Source organism: Balaenoptera musculus, chromosome 6, assembly GCF_009873245.2.
Source record: "Balaenoptera musculus isolate JJ_BM4_2016_0621 chromosome 6, mBalMus1.pri.v3, whole genome shotgun sequence".
In the NCBI taxonomy this organism is placed as follows: Eukaryota; Metazoa; Chordata; class Mammalia; order Artiodactyla; family Balaenopteridae; genus Balaenoptera; species Balaenoptera musculus.
Genome location: NC_045790.1, coordinates 46,531,247 through 46,541,208, shown reverse-complemented (window position 1 = coordinate 46,541,208; position 9,962 = coordinate 46,531,247). Strand labels below are relative to the sequence as shown.

At 41.8% G+C, this 9,962-nt stretch overlaps 1 pseudogene; it reads right to left on the bottom strand.

Moving 5' to 3' along the window:
* Nucleotides 1–4,752: 4,752 nt before the first annotated feature.
* LOC118896966 lies at nt 4,753–5,056 on the bottom strand (annotated as a pseudogene).
* Nucleotides 5,057–9,962: the final 4,906 nt, after the last annotated feature.

Genomic DNA, 9,962 nt, shown 5'->3' with positions numbered 1-9,962 from the left:
TCTGTAGTTTTCTTGTAGTGTCCTTACTTAGCTGGTTTTGGTATCAGGGTAATGTTGGCCTCATAAAATGTGTTTGTTAGTGTTCCCTTTTTTTTTTTCTAGAGTGTTCCTTCCTTTTTAATTTTTTGGAAGAGTTTGAGAAAAATTGGCATTAATTTTTCTTTAAATGGTTGGGAGAATTTACTAGTAAAACCACCTGGTCCTGGGCTTTTTTGTTTCCTGCGAGTTTTTTGATTACTGATTCAATCTCTTTACTCTTTGGTCTATTCAGTTTTTCTATTTCTTCATGATTCAGTCTTGGTAGGTAGTGGGTTTCTAGGAATTTTTCCATTTCTTAAAATTATCCAGTTTGTTGGTGTATAATTGTTCATAGCAGTCTCTTATGATCTTTCTTTTGTAATTCTGTGGTATAAGTTGCAATATCTCCTCTTTCATTTCTGATTTTATTTATTTAACTGTTTTCTTAATTTTTCTTCATCTAGCTAAAGGTTTTTCAATTTTGTTGATCTTTAAAAAAAACAGTTCTTGGTTTTATTAACTTTTTCTATTGTTTTTCTGGTCTCTCTTTCATTTATTTCCTTCTGCTAACTTTGGGTTTAGTTTGTTCTTCTTTTTCTAGTTCCTTAAAGTGTAAAGTTAGGTTCTTTGATATCCTTTTTTCTTAACGTACACATTTATTGCTATAAACAGCCCCCTTAGAAATGCTTTTGTAACATCTCGTTAGTTTTAGTATGTTTATTTCTAGGGATCAGGGCAGGCAGTGGTGGTGACCAGAGTCAGTGCTGACTACAGAGGGCCAGCTGCAGGTATCTATGTAGTGGTGAGGACCAGTTGCAGATACATATGTAGTGATGGGGGCCAGGGCAGGCAGCAAGGGCTGGGGCCAACTGTGGACTCACTGACAGCTGTGGGATGCCAGCTGTTGTTGTGTACTACCATGGCTGCTGGGTCTTGCCATGGGTGCATGGCAGTGAAGGCCAGTGATGGGGTCTGGGCCAGGGTCATGCAGATGCCCAGCTGGAGGGGCTTAGCTGCAGGTGAGAGCAGTGGTACAGGCCAGTGACGGAAGACAGGGTCTAATCTGGTCCCACAAGCACCCGCATGGGCTCTGGTCATTGATGTGCTCTCCTGTGGCTGCACAGTCTCCTCCTGGGTATACGTATTGCAGTGGAGCCCAGTGACAGGCATCAGGCCAGTGGCATGCAAGTGCACAGCTGGAAGGGCTAACCCTGAATGTACGTACAGTGGTGGGGTTCAACTCAGAGGTCTAGACTGGTGTGTTGCATTCACAGAGTTGCAGAGGCCTGGGCTGAGTTAGTGCAATCCCCCGGCTCTGGTAGGGTGAGAGGTGGGGAAGGGAACAGGGAGGGACTCAGGCGGCTGTTGTCAGTGAAGATGAATATCTGTGGGGTGAAAGCTGATGACATCTTCAGGACTCCTCAGTGGCTGTTTGGGCCATTGGTTTCTTCTGTGGCCAAATCTGTCAGGTTTATCTGCAAAGCTGGTCACTTTGAACTGTAATTGCTCTAGCTGTATGGCTGCTACTGGTAGCCCTTGCTTTTCTTCCTTGTTTCGAGCCATCTCTATATGTCTCATCTTTGCAGGTCTGGGTTGGGTGAATCTAAAGTGGGATGTTTGTGCAGTGTCCCAAAAGGCTGGGGAAGCTAGTTACTCACCTTACTCTTCCTTTCCTGCTGAAGGAAACTCTTTCTAGTTGGGAAGTTTCCCCTTGGCATTGAGCCATGCTGGCTTGTGGGATGGGACAAAGCAGGCAGAGTTAAGCTGTCTTCCCTCTTTTCTTGCAGTTGTTTTCAGGTTTTTGTTCCACTGTGTTGCTGAAGTTGTTTTTTGTTTTTTTTCTTTTTTGGTCACGCTGTGCAGCTTGTGGGATCTTAGTTCCCCCACCAGGGATTGAACCCAGGCCCTCAGCAATGAAAGCACAGAGTCCTAACCACTGGACTGCCAGGGAGTTCCCTGTTGCTGAAGTTTCTTAGGTGGACCCCAGAGCTCTCCCAGAACTGTTTTTGTTTGTGGTAACTGTCTAACTGTTGATCTTTGTGGGAGGAGGGAGGCTGAGGTCTCCTACCACACCATTTTTTTTGACGTCACTCATCTTTTATGTCATGCTTTTAAAGGCACAATGGATATGGATTATTTTGCTTTCAAAATAGCTGACAAAGTATGTGTTTATTATACAGTGACACTATAACTGTGTGAAAAGATTACACTTTGTATTGACATTCCCAGATTCATCACAATGTTCCCAACTCACAGGAAATCAATGATCAGAAAAATATGCATATTTAAAATGCAACATATCACAGCAGAATTTCTCCACAAAAATAAAAATGAAAAAATTGCAACCATAGTAAATTTCTGAGTGGCTCATTTGGTAGTCGAGCAAGGAAAGCCGTTTACTGATGGTGAGTTAATTAAGTCATGTTTGCTTGCAGCAGCTAAAGACATATTTCTGGAGAAAATAAACTTGTTTAAGACCAGTAGCCTTTCACTGAGAACAGTTCCTTGAAGAGTTGAGGACACTGGGAGCAACATCAATAGTTAATTAAAAAACAAAGTATTAAACGATTTCCACAGGTTTTCCTTGTCTCTTGATGAATTGACAGATGTTACTAATACTGTTCAGTACATTGCTTATTCAAGGAGTCAATGCTGAGTTTGACCGAAGAATCAGCCTCTACAAATTGTCTGCATGGAACAACTATAGATGAGAATATTTTCAAAGAAGTTGAGAAAGCTTTAATTCAGTACAACCTGAAGTGGAATCTGCTAAGATGAGTTCCAACTGATGGTGATAAAAATATGTGTGGAGCAGAGAAGGCTTACCTGGACAAATTTATAAAGCTTGTGAAATGATAGGTATTTAAAGCCTGTGGTTAATCATTGTGTTATTCATCAGTGGGTCATTTGCAGAAAGTTTTTCAATTTCTTGTGCTTTTGAACCAGTAGCCTCCATGTTAAACTTCATTTACTCTGGTGGACTTAGCAATCATCAGTTCTGTGAACTTTTGTCAAAAATAGAAGCTGAATATTTTGCCTTGCCCTACCATACAGCAGTTTGATGGCTTAGCAGTGGTAGTTTTAACGCAATTTTTGAACTCAGGCCTGAGACTGAATTTTTTTGAAATGAGAACTTCCCTCGATCACTATTATTGAACACTGGTTTTGAAAATTCACTTTTGCTGCAGACTTGGTCACATTTCTCAATATAAAATTACAAGGCAGACAGTGCCCATATGCAAATGTAATGCTGTGGGAAAGTCATTTTAAGAACAACTGATGCTGTTTGAATCACAAGTAATGTCAAGCTGTTTAATATACTTCCTGTGCTGTCAAAGTTTTAAAAAGAAGCAAGATCTTCATTCCCACAAAAATTTGCAGGAGATATATTCTCTACGCTCAAACTACAGTTCCAAAAGCATTTTTTGGATCTTAATGCATGTGGAAAGGAAATTTCCATATTTCAAAATCCATGTAACTTTGCAGCTATCTTCCACCTAACCTTCAATTGGAAGTGATTAATCTGCAATATAATGACATGGTAATTGGCAAATATCAAGAGAAGAACCTAATAGAATTCTGTAAATTACTTCCAAGTGATAAATATGCTCAATTAAAATCATACTCTCATAGATTGATATCAGTATTTGGCCATATCTATCTGTGTAAAAGGTGTTTTCAAAGATGAAATGCATAAAATCACATTATAGATCAGCATTAACAGATGAATATTTGGAACTGATTTTGATGACAGGGAATACAAACTTTGAATCCCAATTAAATGAACTATTATCTTCCAACAAAGAATTCCATTCTTCTCATTAGTAGACCTGAATTACAAATGATTGTGCTCAATTATCATTACACTTTGGATTTCATCAATAAAAGTTTTGTGGAAATTTGTTTTCTTTCTTTTAAGTTTCTACATAATATCCTCAATTTTGCCTCTTGGTTCACAAACCTAAAATATTTACTTTCTGGCTCATTACAGAAAAAATTCGCCGACCTCTGGTTTTGATCAGTCCTATTCTATCCCCTGAGACTGGAGACACTGCTGGGTCAAATAAAAATCGGTATTGTTTTAACATGGGAATTCCCTCAAAATAATGTATCTTGATATTAGCAAGGATCTGATGGTGTCATATGAGTAAGAAAAGTGATTGGTTACAGTTAATACGGATACATGGCTACATCATCCCTATTGCTCCAGCTGACACTGAGCAAACCACCAGACATGAGGTGGCTGAGGCTATTCTAGACCAGCCAAGCTGCCAGCTGACTGCAGACACATAAGTAGACTCAGGAGGAACCAGCAAAAGCCAGCCTATATCAGAAGAATTGCCTAAGCAACCCACAGGATCCTGAAAAATGAATAAATGTTTCTTTTTTTGTTTGTTTGTTTGTTTAGGTAGCCAGTCTTTTTATCAGCACCATTTGCTTGTGCTCATCTATTGTACCCCTTTTTAGAAGACCTATTTCTTTTGCTTTGTTAAAAAAAAAAACCCCGATTTCCCAGCACCTTAGTGTGACAAAATGTTCCAGGATTAAATTATGTAATTGCATTGCAAAATAATAATGCATCTACCTCTCAGCAGCCTTATGCAAACTGCTATTTGATTTTACCTACTCAGATTTAACAATTCTGCAATGCACAACAACCCTTTATGTGACTTCATGGGATGCCCTGAAAAGGGCTCTTTTTTTCAATGTTGAGTTATGGCAGATCCTGTACTCTCAGCCACCAAAGCCCTAGAGTACATCCCTGGGGTTTGAGCTTGTAGACCACCATGGCTGTGACTGCTTTGGGCTTGGCATACTCTGTGTAGGTGACTGGATCCTGGATCATGTTCATCAGAAAGACTTGGAGTACCCTGCCGGTCTCCCCTTGGAAGAGGCTAGAGATGGGCTTAATGCCCCCATGCTGGGCCAGACACTGGATGGCAGGCTTCCTGATCCCCAGGTTTTTGCACAGCATTTTTCCATGGTGCTTGGCCCCTCCCTTCCCTGGGCCTTTTCCACCCTTACCATGACTAGACATGGTTGCTTTTGCAATATAAACATTTGTGATTTTAAGCCGTTAAGTTCTGGGGCGGTTTGTTACACAGCAAAAGCTAACTGTTGTAGGTAATCAAGGTAAGATTGATTGAGAGATATCTTCTTTTTGCCCCTTCACTGTGCCCCAGGAGATGGACCTATATGAACAGCATCATGGGGTTCCCTTGAGTCAGAAGATCAGAAAGAGAGAGGACAACGAGGGAGGTCAAAGTATTAACTCCTGGGCTCTCCTCTCCCTGTTGAGTCACTGTGGACTGGCTGTGTTCCTTGACCAAAGCTCCCAATTCCTGTCAGGTAGTCCCTATGTACACAGCCTTCTCCATGTTTGGTAACTACTCCTTATTCTTGCCCCTTTAGGCTCAGAGGTGATTTTTGGGGCCTCAATGTTCCTGAGTTTCCCTTGTGATCTCTTTATTCCATGCCCACACCTTTGTTTATAGTCCCTTATTAAATGCTTCTCCATTTTCCTAATTTGATTGTGCCATCTGTTTCCTGCTGGGACCCTGACTGAGAGAGTAGGCCTTATCCAGGAGATAATATCTCAGCAAAGGCTTGAATGATTCAATGGAATGAGTCATGAGAATATGTGGGGGGAAGTGCCAAGATCCTGCAGCAGCAAGTAGGCAGGGTGATTGGAGTGGAATGGGCTGGGGTGAGTGTAGAAGGCAAGGTCAAAGATTAACAGGCAGTGTGTATGTGTGTGTGTGTGTGTGTGTGTGTGTGTGTGTGTGTGTGTGTTGGGGATGGAGGTGCATGGTACATGGAGACAGACCATGTATAGTTTGTGGACCTTTGTAAGGGCTTTGGCTTCTCCTCTAAAAGAAATGGGGAGCCATTGGAGCCTTCTACTCGCATCTAATTAAGTCTAATAAGACTACTTTCTGTTATGTGTCGACAGTGGAGCCCTGTGACTCAGTTCTGAATTTCTCCTCCCAGTTTCGTTCCTGCTGATGAATGTGTGGGCGTGTTGAGCTAGCCCAGCATGCTTGGGCCTGAGTTCAAGGCTTTGTGCCTCTCCTGATGCTGTGGGGGACATGACCTTCTCTTACAGTACAGGATTCACACTACAGTGTCTTTTTTTGTTAGCATATTCTTTTCAGTTCAGTTAATGATTTGGGAGTGGACACATTTTTCTTACTCTCTTTCTTTTTTTGTTGTTGTTAAAGTCAATAGGCGCTTCTATACTGACTTCAAAAAGTGTACTTATCTAAAGGGTCTGGTACAATAGAGAACTAACTGCTTAACTACTTCAGGGGTAATAATACAAGGAGTTTAACAGAGAAATGCTGTCTGCTTGCTTACCTCTGCAAGACGGTGGTTTGTCCTGAATATTTAAAAGGCAAAGAGTTCATTTGCATGTATTGCATGTAGGATCTAAGCCTATCCAGAAAATAATATACAGATTTGAAGTCTGTTTTGATCCTTCAATTGAAATTTCCATCTGAGCCGGGGCTTCTGATATTAGGTCTAGACCACCCTCTGCAGGTTACATGAATGAAGTTGATTCTTCTCCCATGGCCCCCATCCGGATCCAGTCTCTCCCTGCTGTTTCTCAAAAATTCTCCCCAGGCTGACTCTCAGGGAATATAGACTCCACATATCTATATCGGATATGGGTGTGCCTGACTCAGTCAAGCTGATTTTTCCTAGGTTTTACCCCAATCAAAATGTCACTCCACACAGTAGCTGTATTCCCTCAGGCCCCATTCTTTGCTTTCAGCTCAGAAGGAAACCAAGCTACTTAGCTAATCTGATTAATTAAGCAGGCAGGAGACTTCTCTTCCTGGCTAACAACACAGCTGGCCTATCAGGACCAGTTCTAATCTTTGTTGTCTAACCTTGACCCTGATTTCTTTTTAAATTTGTTATTATTATTTTCAAACATTTCTAGCCCTGCTCATGAAATGGGCTGTTCCAATGGGTATGCAGTAGAAAGAGAACTGGACTTTGTCCCTCTGCAGGCTTAATTTCCCTCGCCAGCAATTGACAGTTAAATTAAATCAGTAAAACATCAAAAAATTTTGATAATCAACACAGGACTTTAAGGTCGTTAAAGTAAACAAAACTCCCAACAACTTAACCTACTATTAGGAGAGAACTTTTTTTTTTTACATTAAAAAATTTTTTTAGCATTTAGTTCTCTTTTTATTTTTCTTTTTTTTAAATTAATTTTTATTGGAGTATGGTTGCTTTACAATGTTGTGTTAGTCTCCACTGCACAACAAAATGAATCAATTAGCCATACACATACAGATATCCCCTCCCTTTTGGACTTCCCTTCCATTTAGGTCACCACAGTGCATTAGGTAGAGTTCCCTGTGCTATACAGTATATTCCCAAAGAGAGAACATTTTTAACAGAAAAAATCAAAGCATAACCTCAAAAAGAACAGTCCTTTACACTGAATAAATTTATTTTTATGAAAACTTAATCCATTGTCTTTATTTTTCATTTCAGCACTTAGTTAAAACTTTGTCATAGACTGGCAGCTTCTGACATCCTTTCTGGTTCTAAGAGTCTATACCTCTAGTCTTGTACAAATAACTCTCCAGGATGAGCTGGCTCCTTGAGGCTCTGGATTGTGTATTTCATCTTGATATCTCTCATGTCTAGCACAGTGCCAGGTATAGCAATAGATTAAATAAATTAAAAGGTGGAACAATCCTTGCTGAACTACAGTCATGTATGGAAGGAGTATATCCCAGAAGTAGGGTGAGTATATCCCAGAAGAGGGTGAGTCCTTGTGCTTCCAGCCTAGCCCAAGATCTGCAGCAAGCTGTTGTCAGTTCTAGGTTGTTGGTTTAACAGCCTAAATCCCTCAATCCTGCCCAAAATCAGAATCTAGGGGAAGTGTCAGAAGTGAAAAATCACAGACTCACCATCTTTCTTTAAATGGGCGTTTCCCCAAACACTCCTAAAACCAGACTTTCTATAACAGATGCAGTACATTTATTTATTGAGAGCCAGAGTGCCTCTTGATCAAGATGCTTTACTCCTTGTGCCTAATTTTCATTATTTATAAAATGTGTGTAATAACTGTGCCTGCTTCATAAAGTTGGATTAAATGAGTTGACATACATTGAAAGGTACTGTTCACATAATTAAATGTTCAATTGTAACTTTGACTAATGTATCTCAAAAAATAAGGAAATAGAAAAAGAATTTTTAAAAAGAATTAAAATAGTCATAAAAGAAGTGCTGATGTAGTTGGAATTATTAAGGCTGAATGGGGGGGGGGCTTCTCTGGTGGTGCAGTGGTTAAGAATCTGCCTGCCAATGCAGGGGACACGGTTTCGATCCCTGGTCTGGGAAGATCCCGCATGCCGCGGAGCAACTAAGCCCGTGCGCCACAACTACGGAGCCTGCGCTCTAGAGCCCACGAGCCACAACTACTAAAGCCCGCGCTCTAGGGGCTGCGTGTCGCAACTACTGAGCCCACGTGCTGCAAGTACTGACACCCACACGCCTAGAGCCCGTGCTCCGCAACGAGAAGCCACTGCAATGAGAAGCCCACGCACCGCAACGAAGAGTAGCCCCCGCTCGCTCTAACTAGAGAAAGTCCATGTGCAGCCAAGACCTAACGCAGCCAAAAAAAAAAAAAAAGACTGAAGGGGAATATCATCAAAGTCCATAAAATCAAGAAGGCAATTATAAACCTTATAACACTCCTTTCTCTCAAAGGGTAACAGAGATTGAATATATAAGTAGGTTCAAAATTAATTTAGATAAATTCTTACAGAATAAATGCATAATAGATTATTGAGAGAAATGAAGATGGTCTGTGGTATATAATTACTCTTCTGAAGTGGAGTATAGGAAACCAAATCTTTCTTACAAATGAGAAGCAGAACTTGTCAGCACATTATAAACACTTTGGAAACTTAGAAAAAGACCAATGCCAAGGCCCCACAGCAGAGCTATTAAAACAGAATCTCTAGAAATGGGGCTCAGCTACTGGTATTTTAAAAAAACCTCCCCAAATGCTTGTAAAGGTGCACGAGGGTTTAGAAACTGCTGGGTAAGTCAGGTTCTCTAGAGCAACTTAACTATTTCATCTTGTATATAATTTTCCCTTTTGCCATCCACAATCAGAATTCCATTTTGTCATAACCTCATTTTTTTTTTCCTGCTGCCTCTTTTAGCTTCTGTTCCATGGTGCCAGGTGTCTTAGAGCCTTCTTATGAAAATGCGTGTTCATGCATGGGTGGACACTCAATAAGTATTAGACAAAAATAATAACAACAATAAAAGTAACAATTATGGGCGCCAGTTCTCCCCAGATTAAATCAACAGAAATGCCTGGGCCAGGACGACCTGCAGGACCATCCAACAGGTGGATAATGTCACTGTAACATCAAGAACTGCAATGTTCTGTGCTGGCCAAGTGAAGTAAAGATACCAAGCAGCAGCTACAAGGAGAAGAGCGAAACCGCAAGTCTGCCGTCTGTATTAAAATTTCTGAATCCTAATGTTATCGGTATTACTTTTTTCCCGGGAAACAAAATCTCCAAATACCAAGAAGCTGCTTTGCACCGCCAAAAGCTGCATAGGGGCAGGCTGCCAACAGGACCATCCGGACACGCTGCAGTGGCATCTCCAGGCGGGTTCCTTTAAACTGCCTTCCCTTGGGCCAACTCCCCACTGCGGCGCAGCCCCGCAGCCAGCACTTGCACGCGCCGCCCTACCTGTCCCCAGGCGGCTGCGGAGCCGCGCTTCTCCGCCCACGCTGCCTTCCAGCCGCAGTGCGCGGCCTTGGCCTTGAACGCGCGTGCGCGCGAGCGAGGGCGGGCGGGCCGAAGGTGGAGGAGGCGGGGCAGGCCCTTGCCTCTGCAGTCCATTGGCTGTCTCCCCGTAGTCCCCGCCCCCAGGCGTTCGAGACGGCTGGGCGG